This window comes from Rhinolophus sinicus, linkage group LG09, assembly GCF_036562045.2.
Source record: "Rhinolophus sinicus isolate RSC01 linkage group LG09, ASM3656204v1, whole genome shotgun sequence".
NCBI lineage: Eukaryota > Metazoa > Chordata > Mammalia > Chiroptera > Rhinolophidae > Rhinolophus > Rhinolophus sinicus.
Genome location: NC_133758.1, coordinates 37189502 through 37202040, shown reverse-complemented (window position 1 = coordinate 37202040; position 12539 = coordinate 37189502). Strand labels below are relative to the sequence as shown.

The window sequence follows — 12539 nt, the reverse complement described above, 5'->3', positions numbered from 1 at the left end:
CGGCAATCTTATACTTTGTTTTAAAGGTAAGCACCAAATGTTTAAGGAAAGATATGGAAGAAGAAAAAGCATATTACCAAGTTGCCCAATTTCCCCTTAAAATTTCTCATGTTGAAAAGTTCTCATATATAACTGAAAAATGGGAAAATATTAGTTTATGTAATATTTACTTATAGTATCACATTAGGTATTGTCTCCTCTACTGCGTAAAATATATTCTTGTAAGAATGGCTTTCTCTTAAGTGTTTAAACATAAATTATGACATATTGTGGAATGGTGAATGAAGATATTTAGATACTGTGGAGAGGACATTTTTTTAATTGACTAAACAACTTTTTCACATGCTAACTCACTTCATACAATGTCACAATGATATCATCCATAGGATAGTTGACTTAAAAGTCACAGACTATTTTACCCAATTTTTATTTTGTAAAGCATCTAAACTACAAAAAGTTAGCAATAATATGAATACTATACTATCTTTATTTAGATTAAACAATTGTTAACATTTTTTGTAACATTTTCTTATTTCTCTTTCCCATATTAAAAAAAAATTTTGGTGAGGCATTTGAAAGGAAGTTACAGAGATCATGAGATTTCATCTCTAAATACTTCCAAATATGTATCCCCCACCCCACCAAAGAAATTCTGCTACGGAACCCAATATGATTATCACACTGAGGAAATTTAAAATGAATGTAATACTATATATGATCTACAGCCCAAATTCAGATTCCTCTTATTATCCCAGCTATATTATCCTTTATAGCTTTTGTTCCCATCCAGAATCTAATCAAGTAGGATGCCTTACAATTAGTTGTTGTGTCTCCTACTCTTTTTTAATCCTAAACAGTTTTCCAGGATTTTTTTTTTTAAATGACATTGATATTTTTGAAGTGTCCAGATCAGTTATATTGAAGAATATGTACAATTTGGATTTAGATACTTTGGAAAGGACTTTTTAAAAATTATTTCCTCATGGTTAGATTCAGGTGAAATATTTTTGGCAAAATAACTTCAGAGGTGATTATGTGTCCTATTTTACGTGTGCATTATATCAAGAAGTATGTGATGTCAGTTTGTCCCACTATTGGTGACATCAAGTGTAATCAGTTAGTTAAGCTGGCATCTACCAGATTTCCTCATGTAAAGACACTTTCCTCTCTCTATAATTAACAAGCAATCTGTGGGGTGACACGTAGAGATAGTGTGATTATCCTGTCCCCATCAACCATTCACCTATTGGCGGACCATCCTTTGATTATTCTTGTAATAGTAGTTGCAAAAAGGTGACTTTATAATTCTATTGTTTCTTTTAATTATTAGCTTGTACTCTTTAGTGAAACAGAACTTTTCCTTCTACCCACCTCTGTCTTCACACTACACACACCCTATGGGGTCATGGATACTTTATTCAATGTGCTCTAATCTATTACATAACTTATGGCTTTTTATGTTCAAGTGACCCCAAATTTGGCCAGTGGGAGTCCCTTAAGTCTGGCTTTTATGTGCTTCTGATGTGTCCTTATCAGTTTTTGAGTACTTCCTTATTTTTTAGCACAAGATATTCCAGGATTACCAGATTCTCCCTTAAACTAGTTGAAGCAGGAAGGCTTTAAACAAAAAGGAGACTAACTCAATTTTAATGCAGCAATTGGAACTTAGGCACAAATATTAGAATAGTAATATAGAACACAGTAAATGACAATATGGTAGATCTGTTCCTTAACTATTTTATCCATAGTTTGAAGCCTTTGTGTAATTCTTAAAAATATGAGCTTTTAATTTATAGCATAGACTTTATGTTACTCTTTCAATCTCATGTATTTACCATTTAAATTTTTGTTCTCCATATGGGGACCATATGAATAGGTAACCTTCAAAGGATTTTGTTTTTCTTTTCTCCAACATGGTACAATCTTAGATCATTGTCTGATGTCAAAATGTGCACAAACAGCACAGCATAAGACCACCATAAAGTAAAGCCTTTTAAATTCTTAAAATTATCAGGGGATTTTACATGTTAGAGAAAATAATGTAAAGAGATGCCTGGACTTTTTTTTTTTTTGTAAGAAATTTGATAGATCAGCCTCCCTTTCTAAGCAAATGTAGTACTACTCAAGCCGCCTCTAAATGAATCACTGATAGAAAAGAGAATTTGAAGAAAGAGCAATGTGTTATTTGGGGAAGTCACAAAGAAAGAAAAAAATGCAAGTATCTATCTATCTATCTATCTATCTATCATCTATGTATCTATCTATCTTCATTAGAATGAGAGGGTGTATATGGGTGTGTGTTTGTGTGTAGTACATATGTATGCATGTGCACTAGTGGGATTAAAGATAGGGGTATTCAGTCAACATTTATTCAACAAACACTTATTACACTCCCATTCTAAGCAAGGAAAGCAGTCTTTTCTAGGAATATAAGGAAGATCCAAACTAGAGGGGTCCCTACCCTAGTGGTTAATTAAATAATTACACAAATAAATGTGAATTTACAACTCTTTGCAACTACTTGCAATGAGGGACATAAATACATAAACATGGATACACTTATGCATACAAATCGTATGCGTGCACATATATATTAAAAGGGATTCGGCTCAGTCTAGGGAGAAGAGATGGCTTATTTGAAGAAGTGACATTTGGGTAGATATTTTAAATGTTAAGTAAGCATTAAATAGACAATATTTGGGTATGTATATTTACAGGTATGGGGATGGGAGGAGACAAGGTGAGTCAATGCAACCAGAAGAAAGGTGGTCAGCTAAAGCAGAGGGAAAAAGTGGGAAAACCAAGAGATGAGGCTAGAAGAGTCTGACCTTGCTGGGTTTTGAAATATCAGGTGCATAGTTTTGGTCTTAATCTTCAACAGAGCAATGGTAATCCGTTTAAGTGATGTGTGTAGTCAAAGGAATGATAGTTATATATGCATTTTGAAAATGCTCCTCTGGCACCTCTGGAGGATGCAACAATGGTGAATGCAGGAGACTAGTTATACAACCACTGTAGTTTTCCACACAATGAATAGTAAAAGCTTAGACTTGGGTGATGGCTGAAGGCAGTTTTGTCACATACTTTTGGAGGTTATAATCAATGACTGGGTGAAGGCTGTGATATGGAGTTGAATGCGAGGGAATGTCCAGGATAAAACCCCGATTGGCAGCTGGGGAACCTGGAGGTTTGGTGTGAGATGGGCAGAGATCACAAGTTTAATTTTGACATGTTTCATCTGATGTTTCTTTAACATAGGCGAGAAGAAATAGCAAGAACACATCTGGATCTACAAGTGGGGAACTGAGAAGGACTTTCTGAACTAGAATTATGTTTTCTAGAGTACTAGAATAAAATATACGCCAACAATTTTAAGGAATTTTCATTGCATAGTACTGTTTATGTATGTTGGGAAAACTTGCAATGAACTAAAGTTCTAAGGTAAATAATCTCTGCTACTTGAGAGTTCAGTAATTTGCCAATCCATTTCTATTCTAAATGTTGTTTTAATTCTTCCTAAACAGTCTAACAATCTAACAAAGCCATATTTTCAGATTTTGCAATCAAGGAATATATATATATATATATATATATATTTTTTTTTTTTTTTTTTTTTTTTCTTGATAAATATTCTATGTCACAAAAGTAATAATGTAAGTATAGGATTGCTATTTAAGATATTTAACAATTAGTACAACTTGGGCCCCAGACATAAATAACCAGTAACACCATACTAGTGCATGAGCTGAATGCCAGCCCTATCACAGAAGTAGAATCTGATTCTCTGATACTAAACATTCCTAACTGAAAACAAAGTACAAATATTAGAAGGTAAAAGAATGCTGATATTTACTGCTTTTAGTCCAACAGTGTTACTATCACCTAGGTGTTTTTTAATACATTGAAACAATAGATTTTTTTGAGGGAAATAAATTACCATCATTGTAATCTAATGTTCAAAGAAGGCTGTGGGAAAATCAAATTTATTTAGTGTTCTATTTCTAAAAAATTGTGTCTACATTTCAATTTTGAAATGTCTTATTATAGCATATAATCAACACCATCACTTTATCTAAATCTTCACAAGCTTAAAGTAACCTGTAACTATAGGTCACAGCTCTAATTCCCTCTGGAATAAAAAAGAAAACAAAAGCAATGACTACAAAGCTGAGTAAGCTTTGAGCTTCTTCCTTTGGAAACTAATGGAAAAGTATTACATGCTTCATTTGAATGGACAAAGTTTTCTTATTATGTTTTCTAATATAGGCTTCTAAAATTTCCTTCACTACAGTAATGGGGTGTATTTTCCTTTTCTTAGCTACTTTCCTGAGTGTGTTAGCTTTCAGTTTACGGTAGTATTGAGGTAGTACAGTAAAGGGAGGCACCGTGAATCTAGTGATGGAATGTGTTGTATCTGTTTATCCTGACAAAGAAGGTTTTCTCTTATATACTGGAGCTAACGGTTCAAAGAAGGAGGGCTTTACTCTCCCAATCTTTGCCTTTATTCCATATAAGAATAAAAAGCATAACAAGAAAAAGCAGATATTCCAATAAAACTTCACCGCCGACGTAGAGCTTTGTGCTGCTCAAATGAAAGAAGCTCCTTATTGTCCTTATCACCTCCCCAATCCAACAACCTCAATTTCATCTTCTCTCAGTTCCCATTGCTACACTACACGTTTATTAGAAATTGTAACAAAAGTAGACCAAATAAAGTTAGGGGTCAGTCTGAGTGCCAGGCCGTTCAATCGACCAAGAAGCTTCCAGTAAGAATGAACAATATACAGCAGAACAATCACAGATCAAATTGTGGTCTGTACAATTGTTGTATCCCCTTTGTAGAAAAAGCTACCTCTCTTTATTGGGTAAAACATGCCCTTCTATGTAGAGAATCTTGTGATTGTGTGAGAGCAACTGGTTAGTCACACACACACACCCCATCCCCCTCACACACACACACTCACCCACAACTTCAATTTTAACTGTTAAGGGTTAACATTAAAAAGCTTCTTTCTTTAAAAAGAAGTAAGATACACAACGTTACAGAAGACATCTAAGACGGACCAAGAGTGGGAAGTAATTGAAGTAAAAAATATCTTACTTACAATTTGGTAAATTAAGATGCTTGCTATAGCTAATACTGAAATGACATTTCATATTAACTCCTAATTCTAAGAGAAGTTGTCATGTTACAGTCTAGAAGTAACATTAGAAGTAAGAAAATTGAGTTTCACTCTCAATTCCCTCCTTGCTTCTGGGATCCTACACTTTCTTGTATGTTATGAATGTGGGTAATCTTCAAAACCCTCTAATCTCTCTGCAAATACTATATATTTTGCAAAGAGAGGACATGATGTGCTTTTAGTATGTCAACAGTGCACACACTAAATACATCTAAGACAGACAGCATAGTTGTCTATAACTTTCCCCCGCCTCCAACTCCTATGTGCTAGCACAGGGTACACTTATTTCAAGCAATACAAAAAAATTTCTAATACAACAGTTTATTTAGGTTGGTAACAGATTTGGGTCCCTTTTACAGCAGTACGTTTTATGATGCAACTTCCAATATAAGACCAGTGCAGTTCTTTGTTTCCAAAAGTATGTTTTGAGGGCATGAAAAACAAAATCTCAAATACCTCATTTTCTGTCTTTTCAGTACCTGAAATGATGCATGAGTATACATGCATCATATATACAAATATAACATGCACATATATTCATAAAAGTGCATATCCATATACACACATACATGTGTGTGAATGTACACGATGTCTCTATATATGAAAGCTTCAGTGTTTTCGGGAGATATGCTTTAAACAAGGTTAAGGCCTGGGAGAATTAAGATATTAGCCAGCTCGCGCACATTAGTTTGTCACCACTTATAGTCATCCACAAAACATAGATTCCTAAGGGAAATAAGGACCAAAAGAAGTAACTTTTTACACAGGGTGAATGACAGAAAACGATCAGAATATGAGCTTGAGGTTGGTGGACAGTGAAATTTGTAATTCTGGTTCACTGAAGGCAGGAGACTTATGGACAAGTGGGATGGACCCACTTAAAAGAAGTAAAGATAGGTGGGTAAGGGCATGAAAAATCCATGCCATCATAAAAATCTTGTTTATCTAGCCCTATGACTCTCATCAGGGCCAGACCACCTCCTAGAGAATATTTTGGGGAAGGTTGGGTATCCTCAGTTTTGTCACGATTTCTGGAAGAGGGAAGTGCTATTGACTTTGGGTGGGAAGGTGGGGCTGCCCGACTTAATGAAGCATTTTCCCAAATGTCCCATACAACATACAATGTCCCATTGAACAAAAGTTATGACGGATAGCAACCTGTAGAATCTGCTACATAATCATAAGTAAGCATTTTATAAGAATTTCCACCAAAAGCCCAGTGAGTTACAATAAGATTACTGTGGTGAATAATTTAATCATTTTATGTAGTCTGTCTCCTAATTCTAGAGCTGATAGACTAGAATGCAATGTATTAACAGAACACAAACTTAAAAAGGAAATATCAGCATTAAATCAATAATTTTCAGTTTGGAAATATTTTATCTGTTATTATTGATGATATGGTGGGTCACCTGCAGAGTCCCTTGAAATGGAGTTCACATTAGTAACAACATGAAAATGTTCCATAAAGTAGTTTTGGAATTTTGGTAAAAGTAGATTAATAGTATTTACTCTTTCACTTGCAAAATATCATACTTCCACATTTTCTCCACTCCAACAGTATATAATTTGATTTGGCGTATTTTCTCTACAACGATTACCATTATTTCCTTTTTTCCCCTGTTATATACAAATAAGTCTAATATGTAATTATCCTAACACTACTTTTAGTCTCTCCTCATTCTTTCATTTTCCTGTACTTCTTGTATGGAATGTCTTCTGGTTTTTTTTTATTTGTTCTTAAATCCAAATTTGTTCATTAAATATGCATGCAAATTTCTGACTTGTTTAATATGTGTTCTAATGAAATCATCCCCAAACATTAGCATAGTGAAATGCACATTTTATTACAAATTACTTTTATTTTATTGCTTCTTTTCACCACAGATATACTCAATAACTATATTATGGATGAATTACATGTCCGGATACCAGGAGGGTAACAAAGAATATTTGTTAATTAAAACGAGGACAAACTCTTAAGAAGGCTGAGAACCACAGTTTGATCCAAGGTGAGCGCTCAGGGAATGACAGGGCAGAAAAATCACAAGTCTTCCGCATTTACCTCTGTACCACATCATTTCATGACTACCTTGTACAATTGATATTGTGATGGGCAGAAAAAGTTAACTCCCCTAATTAACCAACTTACTACAAGGGAGCTGGATGAAGAGTCAGGAGATCAGGTTTCTGGTTCCTGCTCTGCCATTAACCACCAGTGACTTTTAGCAGCTCACTCTGACTATTGTGGGTTCCCAATTTCCTTAACTCTAAAATGAGGGAATTGGAATACATTACTTTTAAGGTCCTTTCCATCTCCATAACAAAATGCATAATTCTAAGATGTAGGCACTGATAGGAAGAAACTGAGTCCTCTCATAAGTGTATATAAAATACATCCTATAGGTGTCAATTATTCTAAGCACAAGGTTTCTTTTTAAAATAGTCTAGTCAAGCCTTGAAAAAATGCCATACCATATAGAAAAAGAAAATTGTTTCCTCAAAAAAAGAAGTACCCATGTACTTGAAGTAGTGAGTACATTTATTATAAGAACATAGTTCCCACTCCGAAGGGGGCATTTACTTTTCTATTACCATTCTGCTCTTTGTTGTAGAAATCACAGTTTTACTTTTTACTTTGACTTCTTAAATAAAAATGATCTTGGCTGCTTTTCCAATCAGACATTTTTGGCAGCTCTATCCTTCTCCACAGAGGTTTTCTAAATTCTTTCTAATAGTCCACAGAATGAACAATTCAACACAATCTATATACAACTGAACACTGACTATAAACAAGGTGTTTAACAGCAAGTGCTATGGTGTGAATCAAAGTCTTGTGCAAGTAACTATTTCATCCACAACCAGTTTTGCCCTGGAGCTTTAAAAAAACACAATAGAAACCTGTTAAATTGGCAGTCTTGCTGAACTTCAACTATTTTATCCAACCAGGCCCATAGTAACAATAGATACTTGAGAGCTTCTCTTTGATGAAATGTGCTTTGATTTGGAGCATCCGTGCAGAGATCAAATGGACCAAACCCCTTATTCTGATGGTGTCTTGCCATTTCTTCTTTTGGAAAGCACATATACAGGGCTTAATAGGAATGTTATCTTAACACCTATGCACATGTATGCTTTAGGAAAACCTCATGCTTAACAATTCAGTTTAATAAGACTTATAAATTAGAATCTTCCTATTTGGTTTTCAAGAGCACCCCACTATCGTTTTTAAAAACATAGTAATCACCTCTGTTACACGTAAAGTGGGATTGAATTTCTCAAATTTGGATTGAAGAACTTTTAATGTTTCACAGGAACATGTCTAATTCTTAACACGTATTTATTAAATAGACTTACAACCAACCCCTGATCATCTTTCTGTGAATTAGATATAATCTACTGCATACCAAGTTTGCTTATTTCTGTCACCCTGCTTATTTCTGGGCAGGCTGCCCACCTGCCCCACCTCCCCATAAATCGGTTTTGGTGTTTGAGGTATGTAAGCTCATTTAAAAATTAACCTAAACAAAACAATATAATTAGAAAGGCAACTTGCCCACAATAACAATGAAAATCTTTTTAAAACAAAACATGTAATGCATTCCAAAGACAAACACAAGTGACTATTTAAATAACCATGATTTTGGGTTATTTTTGCCTCTATTCCTTTCATTAACATGAATAATTTAGAGTGCTTACTATACATGGTGAAACTCTTTCCTCTCAATAATTCATTTTTAGTGTACAGAAAAAATAAAATGTAACACATCCTTATGTATTTCCAAAGGTTTAAATTAGGCCATATTTTTAAAGGCAACTTTACTTTCAAAATTTTCTAGTCTGGGTTCATTTTCTTCAATGTTTTCCCGGTAGTAAGGGAGTCTCATGTTTTCAAAGCAAGGGCAGTATAGTGCAGTGCCGCCGTTAAGAAGGCAGAAGCCCCCATTTTCTTTGGTCCTTGATATTCCTCAAGTACACATCAGTTATTCACAAAGTGTAAGCAAGATTGCCAATGTCTTTATTCTCAAAACTGACCGTGCTTTGGGATGTTACACCCAGATTTGAGTAAAAAGAACTTCCCAACATTCTGGCTGCTGTGAAGAAACAACATATTTATTACAGAACTTAATTCTGAGTAATAAAAATATCCTAACATTGCAGTTTTAGCTGTAGCAAACATTGCTAAGTGGGAAAGCATCCCTGGATAGGAGGTGGGTGGGGTTGCAAACCTCAAGTCTTGCTTGAATGATGACGTGAACAAAATGAAGGGCATAAATCTATCTGCTGATTATACAAATTCACAGAGATTCCCAAACACAAGCATAAATAATACTATGTTGAGATTTTGTTCACATCCTATATAATATCCTGTATTATTCATACCCAATATTTTTGTGTGAAATAATGTGTATGTCCTAGGTTTACTTAATTTGGGGTCTGGGAAATTAAATTAGTCTCCGACTTTGTAAATTCCTCCTGGGAAGATGTTTCATTCTTCTGGTAGCCACACTAATTTTCTGGAGTCAGGGCTGTTGAATGCATTGCTTCAGAGCACCAAATGCTACCGTTGTGACCGAGAAGAAAGGGAAACAATGTCATCAGGAGGAGCCTGCAGTTGCACTAATTCTCAGCTTCACTCCGGTAACAAAAAAAAAGTGGCCAGGTGTGTGGGGGGGTGGGGTGGGGGGAGCAATCAGATTTCACTGGAGTATACACCAGTCTTGGCCAAAGGCTTTAAAACTTTTTTGACTTCTCCTTTCATTGAAATTAAAGGAGAAGAGCTTATAGTGTAATAAGCCAAACACAACAGTTGTGCTGAACTTGGGTCAACAGCAGATACCATATTACAGCTTTTGGGATGTTCACGGAAATGCATGAAATGAAGATATATGTTTGGATACCTGTGAAAATAAAACATTGCACTTTAAGTGAGTGGGAGAGAACAGATGGTTGGTAATGATTTAAAACATTTATGTTTTTGGACTGTCACCAAGCCTCTGTATTAAAAAATATGGTGTTTAGTCAGTACAAACCAACATCTATCTGCAAGGTGCTCATTTTCTGGAAGATGCTACCATAGTAAAGGAGATAAAAACCAAATGAGGCAAGAGGAAAATTCTCGTTTACTCAAGGAATTCAAAGTGTGCTATTTCTTATTGACCCTATTCAATCAAACTGTTTTCTGTGTGATGAGAGGATTTCAATTTTTCCTCAATAACTAGTTAACTGTTAAGTGTCTAAGTATGGTATTCTTTTTGAATGCATCAGGTAGAATTGTAATTTTGTTCTGTATATCTGATTCACGTTGACTGAAGCCGTTAAAAACCCTTTAAGCAATAATAAAATCTGGTAGCCCAGGGTACCCTTGCCCATAAAAAAACAATAATATTCTCCTTATCCTCAATTGGTAAAAGGCATATGGTGTTATGATTATGTACTGGAATTGGCAGGTGCCAGGCTACTGAATCAGGAAGACATATAAATATTAAATATGGTCACACTGTATTTTGGTATGTATATGTGAGTCTAAAAGAAGCCCGTGTCCTTTAAATTCAGTGGAATAGTAACAGTACAGATAAAATTATAGAGAGCAATTAATGCAATGTTTGAGGTTAAAGTGAAGAATAACAAACATTAGTAAATAATAATCTGAATTACTATTAAAACTGCAAGAAAAAAAAAAAAGAGTCCTCCTAAACACCCACAGTGTTTTGATTTGGTTCTGATAACATAATGGGGAAAAGTCACATAAACACACACTCTATATATTATTTCCTTGCCATCCCTTTCAAAATCCTGGGAACTATTCAGTAACAGTTTGCTTGTGGGAGGGAGTTGGGGGTGGACCTGCAGGGAGAGGAGGGAGGGGGAGTGGCAGCTCTAGCTTCGCACCTGTGAACTTTGTTGGAAATAACTCCTGACAGGCATCCAGCATAACACCTTTTAGCCTTCTAACAGAAACAGGGTGATCGGCAGGGTGTTCAAATGGGGTTAGAAGAGGGGGCGGGTAACCGTGTGAAAGTAATGGCAGCAGCAACAAAACAACTAAGCAGTTCCTACTCTCCCCAATCCACCTCAAGCCCCCTCCTCACTTTACCCCTCCCAACCCCTTTGCTTGGGCAACTTAGAACTTGGGCGCCGAGTCTCCGTATTTCCCTCCCACATTGCCCGCAGCCTTACCAAGGTCGCAGGTTTGGGGACCCAGGAAAAAGAAGCATCACAGCAGAGATGCTCATCTTTCTGCCAAACAGGCTAGAGGACCGGATAAACCGGCATCAGAAACTCAAGACCGTTCCTTATCGGGTCCTCTCTCCAACCTCTGTGTGCCCCAGTGGGGCTGGCATAGGAATCCTGGAGTCCAGGGTGCCCCGCCAGGGCCCAGGAATCCAGCACCGGTAGCTAACAAGTTCAGGCACCCGTCCTCTCCTCCGTCCCTCTCAAAGTCTTCGTACCCTCTCCATCTCCCAGACACCAGCACCCCATCAACTCCAGAACGTCCAACAAAGTGAATGGAAGTGGGTTCCAATAGTGGGCGGCAGGGGGTGGGGGAAGTGCTGGAAGAGAGGTAGAAAGGAAAAGAAAGATGCCACCCGCCGTCAACAGAGGCGAAGTACCTGGAAAGGTGAGGATGCACTTCCCCGCCCACCCAGAACCGGCTCGGGCCGTGGGTGCCCCGCGGCGCCCCGCAGTCTCGGCCCCTCAGCTCTCCTCCCACATCACCCCTAAACATTCCCCAACCCGAGTGCGGTTACCTCGCGCGCTGCGAGTGCAGCCGAGGCGAGCCGGCGCCGCAGGTACTGCTTTTCCAGGAGCGGGGCTTCGGCAGGAAACTTCCCTGTGCTCCGGGGCAAACTCTCGTGGACTCCTCCCGCTGCGGGCCGCTGGGTGGGAAGCAGCGCCGCGCGGGGCGCCGCGAGCAGGAGCGGCGGGGAGCCGGGCGCTCGCCCTCACGCGTCTGCCTGGCTGGGGCTGCGGCGCCGCCTGGGCTGTGTCGGTTCCCGCCCGCCGCTCCCGCCGCCACCACTGCCGCGCCCGGGCAGCTCCGCCTCCCGCTTTTTATCTCCCTCGCCACCCTCCCGCGCTGCCCTCTTTTTCTCCGCCTTTGTCGTTCTCTCTACCTCTTACTTTCTGGCCTTACCTCTGCTGGCGATTTGCCCTCCTTCCCAGCTCCGGGTCTGTCCCAGGGCTCTAGTGCCACCCCACTCCTGTTCTAGGAAGTAATTGTCTTCCCCGTACGTTTCCTAATTCACCTTCTCCTCTTCACCGCTGCCCTCGCTCAGATTCCTTTCCCAGGTGTTCTAGAAACACCTGAAGGACAAAATCAATAGGTTAGTAGTGTGTCGGAAACATTGGCTC

General features: G+C 37.8%; 1 protein-coding gene across 4 annotated transcripts in view; it reads right to left on the bottom strand.

The window, feature by feature from the left end:
• The window catches only part of CHST9 (carbohydrate sulfotransferase 9), a 236358-nt gene extending 224083 nt beyond the window's left edge, over positions 1-12275 (bottom strand). For 3 of the 4 annotated variants that reach the window (XM_074340203.1, XM_074340202.1, XM_074340204.1), the window contains exon 1: positions 11936-12275. The gene's annotated coding sequence lies outside the window, so the exon portion shown is untranslated. The remainder of the gene's footprint in view (positions 1-11935) is intronic. The other variant, XM_019741275.2, reaches the window with a different exon arrangement.
• Positions 12276-12539: the final 264 nt, after the last annotated feature.